This window comes from Oratosquilla oratoria, chromosome 10, assembly GCF_046742065.1.
Source record: "Oratosquilla oratoria isolate Oo_2021 chromosome 10, ASM4674206v1, whole genome shotgun sequence".
Classification (NCBI taxonomy): Eukaryota; Metazoa; Arthropoda; class Malacostraca; order Stomatopoda; family Squillidae; genus Oratosquilla; species Oratosquilla oratoria.
The window spans coordinates 51,666,536-51,676,535 of record NC_134786.1 but is presented as its reverse complement, the minus strand read 5'-3'; positions in this window follow the sequence as shown (position 1 = coordinate 51,676,535).

Sequence of the window (10,000 nt, the reverse complement as noted above, 5' to 3'; positions counted from 1 at the left end):
AGGTATGATGTGCGAACAAAACTTACCTTTACTAATGATAGGAAAAAGGAAATGTGATATAAATTACCTTATACAAAAACTGGTACAGGGTATCGTCTGTAAGGGTATAGTGGTTGACGACGAAGTAAAAACATACTGTGAAGAATTTATATATCCTTTTCGAAGTTTTATCATTCAAGCCAGAACAGTTTCATTGTCAATCTTCAACAGATATTGGTGTCCGTGGACCAAAATAGCGGTTACAGAGGTTATTCTTTATTATAGATTCTATTTACTTATTCATTTGATCATCTGTTTATTTGTATATATATGTTTATATATATATATATATATATATATGTATATATATACATATATATATATATATGCATATATAAATATATATAAATATATATATACAGTATATATATATATATATGTATATATATATATATATATATATAATATATATATACCAATACATATATATATATATATATATATATATATGTATATACATATATATATATATATATATATATATATATATAGATAATTCTTTTTTAATCATTGCTTACGAACTCCAAGTTTTTTTTTTTTATTAGAGCCTCATTTACACGGGGCAAGTTGGGAGGCAAGTCAATCTTGCAAGTTACTTGCTACAAGTTACATGTCGTGTGTAAATATCTGTTTGACAGAAAATTGGGCAAGTTACCTAATTGTTTTCAAGCAAATATTTACATACGGAAAGTAACTTGTAGTAAGTAACTTACATGCTTGACTTGCCTCTCAACTTGCCCCGTATAAATGAGGCTCAAGACGAGTATGATATCCGGTCCTTAAAGGATTAATATGCTCTTAGACGTTTGGGTGCAGAGGATAGCACGCCCCTGGGCCTCTGAGTTATCGTAAACCTCATGACCTTGTTAGGTTCTTCAGGGATACAAGCCTCATCGATATTGCCTTGCCGTGATAGGGTTTCTGCCATCACGATTGGGATGGCACGAAGAAACGAGGCGGGATTAGCCGGAGGAATTGGTACACCAAAAGGGATAAGCTTAAGTGTGTGTGTGTATGTGTGTGTGTGTGTGTGTGTGTGTGTGTGTGTGTGTGTGTGTGTGTGTGTGTGTGTGTGTGTGTGTGTGTGTGTGTGTGTGTGTGTGTGTGTGTGTGTGTGCGTTCGTGTGTGTGTGTGTGTGTGTGTGTGTGTGTGTGTGTGTGTGTGTGTGTGTGTGTGTGTGTGTGTGTGTGTGTGTGTGTGTGTGTGTGTGTGTATGTGTGTTTGTGTTTGTGTGTGAGGGGAGGGAGGGTTTCAAGGAACCTCTCCACTCAGTGCCTTTTGCATAAATTTAAACCCTGCCGTTTTACTCAGACTGTGTTCCGTGGCTTCATTCATTTATTTTTATTTATTTATTTATTTATTATATTATTTTGTTTATTTATTTTATTTTTTTATCTATCTATCTATTTATTTATTCATTTATTTTATTTATTTTTTATTTATTTGTTTATTTTATTTATTTATTTATTATTTTTTTTATCTATTTGTTTACTTTATTTATCTATTTATTCTTAGTTATTATTTATTCTATTTATTGATTTATTTTTTATTCATCTATCTATTCTATTTATTCATTTATATTATTATTATTATTATTATTATTATTATTTTTTTTTTTTGCGGAAACTCAAGGATCTTCGCTACACTTACATTCTCTAGCAAAAGATCAAGAACTGTGAACTTAAGTTTTTTTTTCAGAAATAGAAGGACCTTTGGTTCACTCAGATCCTCTACCAAAAAATCAAGAACTGTCTCTCTCCTCACTTTTTTTTTTTTTTTTTTTTTTTTTATAAGAATCTCTGGTCCACTCAGAGTCTCTTGCAGAAATTCAAGGACCATCGCTCCACTCAGATTTTCTTATAGAAATTCATGGACCGTTGCTCCACTCAGATTATTTTGAAGAAATTCGAGGACCGTTGCTACGCTCAGATTTTTCTGAAGTAAAAAAAGAAAAAAAAAAAAAAAAAAAAAAACCGTCTCTTCATTCAGATTCTCTTGCAGAAATTCAAGCACCGTCGCTCCACTCAGATTCTCTTGCAAAATTCAGGGAGCGTTGTTACGCTCAGATTTTCCCGAAAAAAAAAAAAAAAAAAATAGGACCGTTGCTCCATTCACATTCTCTTGCAGAAATTCAAACACCATCGCTCCACTCAGATTCTCTTACATAAATTCAAGGAACACTAAAATTTTCTTAAAAAAAAAAAAAAAGTACTATCACTCCATTCAGATTCTCTTGTAGAAATTCAAATATTCTCATTCCACTCAATTCCTATTATAGAAATTTAAGGACCGTTGCTCCGCTCAGATTTTCTTGATAATAAATAAATAAATAAATAAATAAATAAATAAATAAATGAATAAATAAATAGATAAAAAAGAAATAAGGACTGTCATTCCATTCAGGTTTTCTTGAAGAAATTCAAGCACTGCCGTTCCACTCGGATTTTCTTGCAGAAATTCAAGCCCCGTCGTTCCACTCAAGCTCTTGCAGAAATTCAAGCATCGTTGTTCCACTCAGACTCTTACAGAAATTCAAGGACCTTCACTCCAGCCCGATCGTCCTCGGGATCGTCTTGGCAATCTCGAAGGGAGAATTGAATGGAATGGCTCGGATAGTGAACAGGTGGCTTGGAAGTGCGTGTTCTGGCACAGGATTCCACGGTAATGGCCTCTGACAACGCTTAATACGAAATTAACATTCGGCTCCTTATCAGTACAAGATCTTGCAATCAAGTAAACAAGTTTGGTTTGCGTTTTCGTAATCGTTGTAGGATATCATAACCTACAGTAATGGTGGGGAAAGCCGTCTGGTATTCGTCGAAAAATAAACAAATTCATAAGTATTAAAAAAAATACTAAGTAATTAAATAAATTTTATAAAAAGATAATGAGGTTTATGTATAACTAATCAGTAAATGTAAATAAACAAGCAAAAGTATAATTATGATTAAATATGTAGATAAATAAATCAATGAATAAGAACAAAAAGATAAATAAAATAAATAGACAAATGAATGATCAAACAAACAAATCAATAAATAAAGAAATAAGTAAATAAACAAAGAAGTCAATAAACAAATAAATAAACAAAAACAAAAATAAATATAAATGATAAAAATAAACGTAATAAATGTATTATTCATTTGTATGATCCATACAAGCTAAACCAAATCATAGGACACACACACACACACACACACACACACACACACACACACACACACACACACACACACACACACACACACACACACACACACACACACACACACACACACACACACACACACTCACACACACACACACACACACACACACACACACACACACACACACACACACACACACACACACACACACACACACACACACACACACACACACACACACACACACACACACACACACACACACACACACACACACACACACAGTTATAACTTTGATGTCCTATGTAAGACATAAGCCGGACGTACATGAACTGCCTGATCTCCTTGGCTCGCCTACCTTATTGCGTCATAAACTGACTTAGTCTCATCACGTTTCATCAGAATCATCCCCATTTGGTCATACAGACAAACAAGGTTCTCAAAACGAGCTCCGGAGACTATTCATTTGTTTTATCATATCCTGTCGTGTCTGGGTAGCTATAGATTTGTCTCAACATCTAGGAATATGTTCTAGAGTTATTCTTTCTGTTTCAGATAGAGCCTCGCCTATATGAAGCCCCTTCGGGGCGGGGGAAGCTCTTCCGTGTAAATATTTCTTTCCTTGGGATTACTCTTTTGAAGAAATTTTGAACTCGATAAAGTTCTTGTTCTTTAATTGTGTTAGTAAATTTGGCTTTTGCTCAACCTGAACTCCTTGGGCAAAGGAAGAGGGAGGGGAAGGGGAGGCGAGGGGGAGGAAAGAAGAGAGGGGAGGGAAGAGGGGGAGGGGATAGGGGGAAGGGAGAGGGGGAGGAGGAGGGGAGGGGGCAGAGGGAAGGATGATGACAAATGGAGAAAGATCGTGCTGGGATGGCGAAATAAAAGGTGCCTTGCCACATGCACTGGAAGACGCCCCCTCCACTTAACTTCTGAAGATGGGGCAGGAGATGGTAAAGTAGATTGTATTTCGTCAGCAACAACCAGCGCTTCTATCCTTGGTGACAATACCGAAGAGATGGAGGAATAGAAGTGATACAAGAGAGATTTATCGAGAGTAGCTGAAGGGAAGGTTAGTAGAAGTTCAAGGTGATCAGCAATGAATGGTGAAAGAAAGTGCACATTGAAATACAGAGCCTCTCAGGTCCTTATAAGCAATAGATTTGCAAAGAAGGATATCAAGAAAGTTTATATAAAGAAAATGTCCTTGCATACGTCGTGAGCCATTTTGCCAAGTCAACCTTGGTACACGCCTCTCTGTTGTTTCCCCATATATGTGCTATTTGAACTTTTTTATGTTATGTATATAGTAAAAGAAGATGTGTAGTACAATGAGTATCACTTTGTAAGATTGTAACAACGATTTGAATAAATCATATGACACGTGGCAACAACGCTTTTTACCCATGTTACCACACCGAGATCTCACTGGGTGACGGTGGCTATCCGATAATAATTGGTGGTCAAATTGGCAACGTCGCACTTAAGGTAATTCCCGTCTCTCTCCCCCCTCCCCCCGACACACACACACCCCGGACAGACTCCTTGAAGCGCAAGGACTAGAGCAGTTACTACCAGTTGCGCCAAAAACAAAACAGTATGAATACTTTTTCTTTATACTTAATAAATAAGAAAGATCATACAGCAGATTACACAGTAAAGAGAAAGAGTCAAATCCGCTGATGAAAATACGAAAATAAAACTAGTGATTCACCATGGTTGATCGCGTTGGACTCGCGATCGACAGCAATTAACCTCCCGGAGAAGAGCTCAAAGCTCGTATGACCAAACTATAGGCAATACTGTGACCTAACACGCACACACACGCAGCGATACTGAAATTATTTCAGCCCTAGGCGGGATTCGAACCTGGACCGCTGTGACAGCAGTTGCGATCGCTACCACCGTGCCATCAAGCCGTGTGTGTGTGTGTGTGTGTGTGTGTGTGTGTGTGTGTGTGTGTGTGTGTGTGTGTGTGTGTGTGTGTGTGTGTGTGTGTGTTCGTGTGTGCGCGTGTACGTGCATGAGCATATGTCGTTTATGCGTGTGTGTTAGTATGTGCGTGCGTTTGTGCGTCCGTTTGTGCGTACGCATGTGTTCGTGTGCGCGTGATTGTGTGCGCGTGATTGTGTGCGCGTTTGTGTGTACGCGCGTCCGTGTGTGCGCTTTCATGTGTGCGCGTGTCCGTTCGTGAGCGCGAATATGTGTTTGTGCGTTTGTGTGTGAAAGAGTGTTTTTGTGTGCAAGTATTTATGTGTTTGAATGTCAGTATGTATGTGTGAATTTGTGTGTGTGCGTGTATTTAAGTGTATTCGCGTGTTTGTGTGTGTGTGCATGTTTATGTGTGTGCAAGTGTGTGTGTTCTTGCTAAGTTTTCATAATATGTCGTCTCTGCTTATTTTGAAACGACGAACAAAAGATGTCGTTAACACCCAAAGTAAGTGATCTAAGAAAAAAAGCATCAATCTGGGCGGTGAATCTAGTTTGTCTAGTAATACTAGTTTGTAATTTTTATTAGTCATTCAAAAACATTTTTGTCTAAGTCTTACAGTGCCCATGGTGGCGAATACAGATGACTACTTGATGAATACCAATCTTATATTTAGCAAGTTATCAAAAGCGTACTTCCAAAGGTATAATTAGTCTCAGAAGGGTGAAAAAATAAGTCCAAATCTAGGATTTGAGAATCATGCAGTTAAAAGAAATAGTTAATCTTGGTCATGAACATTATGCAGTTTCAACCGAACTGCTTGACTTATCATGAACTAATCAATTGCCTATAACGCCTTCAATCTCGCCCCTTTTGTAAATATTTCCCACAACCCATGTCTATCTGCCTTCAATTTGGACTAGAGTTTGAGTTAGCCAATCAGAAACTGCTGTTAGTAGGGCATTAGCCAATCAGAGGTCGTTTTTAGTAGAGCAAAGTGCTGGTTCTAGATATAGGTGTCAGTTTTATCAACTTGGGCTGTGTACTGCTTATATATAAGTTAGTTGTGAAACGTTTGTCTCCATTAACAACACAAAGAACGGTGTGTGTGTGTGTGTGTGTGTGTGTGTGTGTGTGTGTGTGTGTGTGTGTGTGTGTGTGTGTGTGTGTGTGTGTGTGTGTGTGTGTGTGTGTGTGTGTGTGTGTGTGTGTGTGTGTGTGTGTGTGTGTGTGTGTGTGTGTGTGTGTGTGTGTGTGTGTGTGTGTGTGTGTGTGTGTGTGTGTGTGTGTGTGTGTGTGTGTGTGTGTGTGTGTGTGTGTGTGTGTGTGTGTGTGTGTGTGTGTGTGTGTGTGTGTGTGTGTGTGTGTGTGTGTGTGTGTGTTTGTGCATGTGCGTGTGTTAAATAATAGTTTACGGGAAGGTAGCGTGGTGTAAAGTTTAATTGAGTTTAAGGGATAGATTACATCGGTTTCAGTTAAGAAATGTCAATATATCCTTTATACCTATCCATTCCAACACAGTAATGGCTTAAAAAAAATCAGATTCTACTCGTAACACACATCTATCCCCTCACGTTAAGATTCTGTCTTCAACTCAGGAATTTGCACTTAAATCCATGAAGTATTAACTTCAAAATTGCATGCACAAGAAAGATCAATCAAGGTCGATGAAAGACTATGCTCGGAAGGCCGTGGGTCTGTGTTAGAAATTGACAATTCAGGTTGTGTTTACCATTTGAAACTCTACTTGTTTCTTCTTGTATCCCTTGTCAAAACAGTTCATTCTTTGTTTCTTTCTCTCACTAGTTTATACCATTTTTTATCAGTCCCACATTATAACATGTCACGTCTTTTCTGTTGCGGGTTCCGGGAATCGAACTCACGACCACATGTTAATGAGTTCAACACGGGATCCACTGGGTTACCGCGCGTCCATGGAGGTTAATCTCTACTCAAAAAAAAAAAAAAAAAAAAAAAAAAAAAAAATATATATATATATATATATATATATATATATATATATATATATATATATATATATAAATATATATATATATATATATATATATATATATATATATATATATATGATATCAGAAATAAGAAAAAAAACAATGATCCCTTTCAAATTCCATTCTCTCCGTTCTGCCACCCTCTTCATATTATTTCTCCCTTATCGCCTCTGTCATTCCATCTCCTCCAGGGAAAGAAGCGCTGGTTATAGCAGACAAAATACTACCTATTGATAGGCAAAAAAGGCCTTTGCATTTCATTATTGGTTTCAAAGTGTCCTTAAGAAACAGCATGGAAGAAGTAAATTCAGAGGAAATCGAAAACATCATTAATTAGCATTAATCAGTATCAATCAGTATCACCCATTTAAGACAACCCGCGAGTAATTAGTTGACTTCCAGAAGGAAAGAAAGTGTCTGGAATGATAAGATCAGCCGAGAACGATCGTAATTAAAGACACATGAGATTCGCGAAAAGTATTTGGGAATGCAATCGTGACCGGGATGTTGTAAGGAAGTTTACGTGCTGAAATGAAAAACGTAAATCAAGAAATTCATTTCAAAAGCCATGCAATGTAGTTCACTTTACAGTGGAGTGGAGGGCACCTGAGGTTTAGAATAGAACAGAAGTGTAAGTTTTCTGTGTAGGTTGAAAATATTCATTGGTAAATAAAGTATAATTTTTTATGTGTTTTGGTACAATCAAGGGATAGATATAGGAACATGAAAAGAGGCATTCATTTCAAAAGCCATGCAATGTAGTTCACTTTACAGTGGAGCGGAGGGCACCTGAGGTTTAGAATAGAACAGAAGTGTAAGTTTTCTGTATAGATTTAAAATATTCATTGGTAACTAAAGTATAATTTTTTATGTGTTTTGGTACAATCAAGGGATAGATATAGGAACATGAAAAGAGGCAGAATTCTTCAATTTAGTAAGATAATCATAACACAACTGATCTCATGACTTCTATTCCGCTCACTCACAGCAAGGAAGAGACAACAACAGCCAAACAATATCATAAATGTAATTCTAACCCTCTCATTAGATATGGAAGTCAATACTAATAAGGATACTAACATTAGACACTAATTTTTATTCTAGAACGGGGCAATTTTATTTAAGCAAAGTTAGACGTCTATTAAGGAAAATATAGAAATAAATGTACTTCTTAGATATGAAGACCATTAACGTATCACGACATACTAAGATCACATTCTAAGATCACAAATTTTCCAAGAATAGATAACAAAGATAATGGAGTCATACATTTTGGGTGGTGAACTTTGTTTAATACCACTATCACCTGCGTTTGATGCTAAGAAGGCATATATATTTTAAACTAAAATTTGTAACTTAGAATAACAGTATTAGCGATAGTTTTCTCCCCGCCTATCTGATCGATGCGTTCTTGACCTTTTTCTTTTAGTTCTCTTAGTTTTACAACTTTTATATGTCCGTATATATAAATATATATATATATATATATATATATATATATATATATATATATAGATATATATATATATATATATGTATGTATATATATATGTATGTCTGAGTGGCATGGTGGTGAGATAAACACCGAGAATCGTTGGAGTTTTATTAACTGACGTTTCGCTCTTAACAGAGCTTCTTCAGAGTGTACACTCTGAGGAAGCTCTGTTAAGAGCGAAACGTCAGTTAATAAAACTTCAACGATTCTCGGTGTTTATCTCACCACCCTGGCACTCATTTTGTCGTCCATTCCTCAATATATGTATATATATATATATATATATATATATATATATATATATATATATATACATATATTATATAATATAATATATTACATATACATATATATATATATGTATATATATGCACATATATATATATATATATATATATATGTATACACATATATATGTATATATATATACATGTATACACACACACACACACACACACACATATATGTATATATATATATATATATATATATATATATATATATACCAACTATTCGAGAAAACGACAGAATACAATACAACTCTCTGTTTAGGTTTTGTAGATTATAAGAAGGCCTTTGACTCGGTAGAACAAATAGCAATACTAAACTCACTACGAAAGCAAGGTACAAATAAACAGATCGTAAGGGTTTTAGAGAAGATTCATGCGAAAGGTGTCGCTATAATTTGACTACATAAAGATATAGAAAAGATCAAGATAGATAAAAGAGTACGACAAGGTGATTCAATTTCATCCAAATTATTTACAGCTTCCTTGGAAGAAATTTTCAGAAGATTGAGTTGGGAAGAGAAAGGTTTGAATATTAATGGTGAATATTTGAACCATCTAAGATTTTCGGATGATATTATTCTTATTTCAGAAAGAGCAGAAGACTTGTGAGATATGCTGAGAGATTTGAAGAAGGAAAGTCTCAAAAAAGGTTTAAAAACGAATAACAGTACATCCAAAGTAATGTTCAACACGAAAGTTCAAAGTAAAGAAATCATAATCGATGGTGAAAGACTTGAAGAAATTGAAGAGTATAACTATTGAAGCTAGATGGTGAAAATGATGAAAGATCATGATAATGAAATAAAAAGGCGTATTAGAATTGGTTGGAAAGCGTTTGGTAAGTATAATAAAATCATGAGAGGCTCTGCTCCTTTATGTTTGAAACCTAAAGTTTACAATCAATGCATTCTACCAGCAATAATCTACGGGTGTGAGACTTGGAAAATGACAAAGGCAATGGAAACAAAGCTAAGGACTTCACAGAGAAGAATGGAGAGATCAATGATGGGAATAACGCTGAGAGACCACAAGAGAGCAAGTTGAGTGAGAGAGCAGACTAGAGTGAAAGATATTGTGGAGGCGGTAA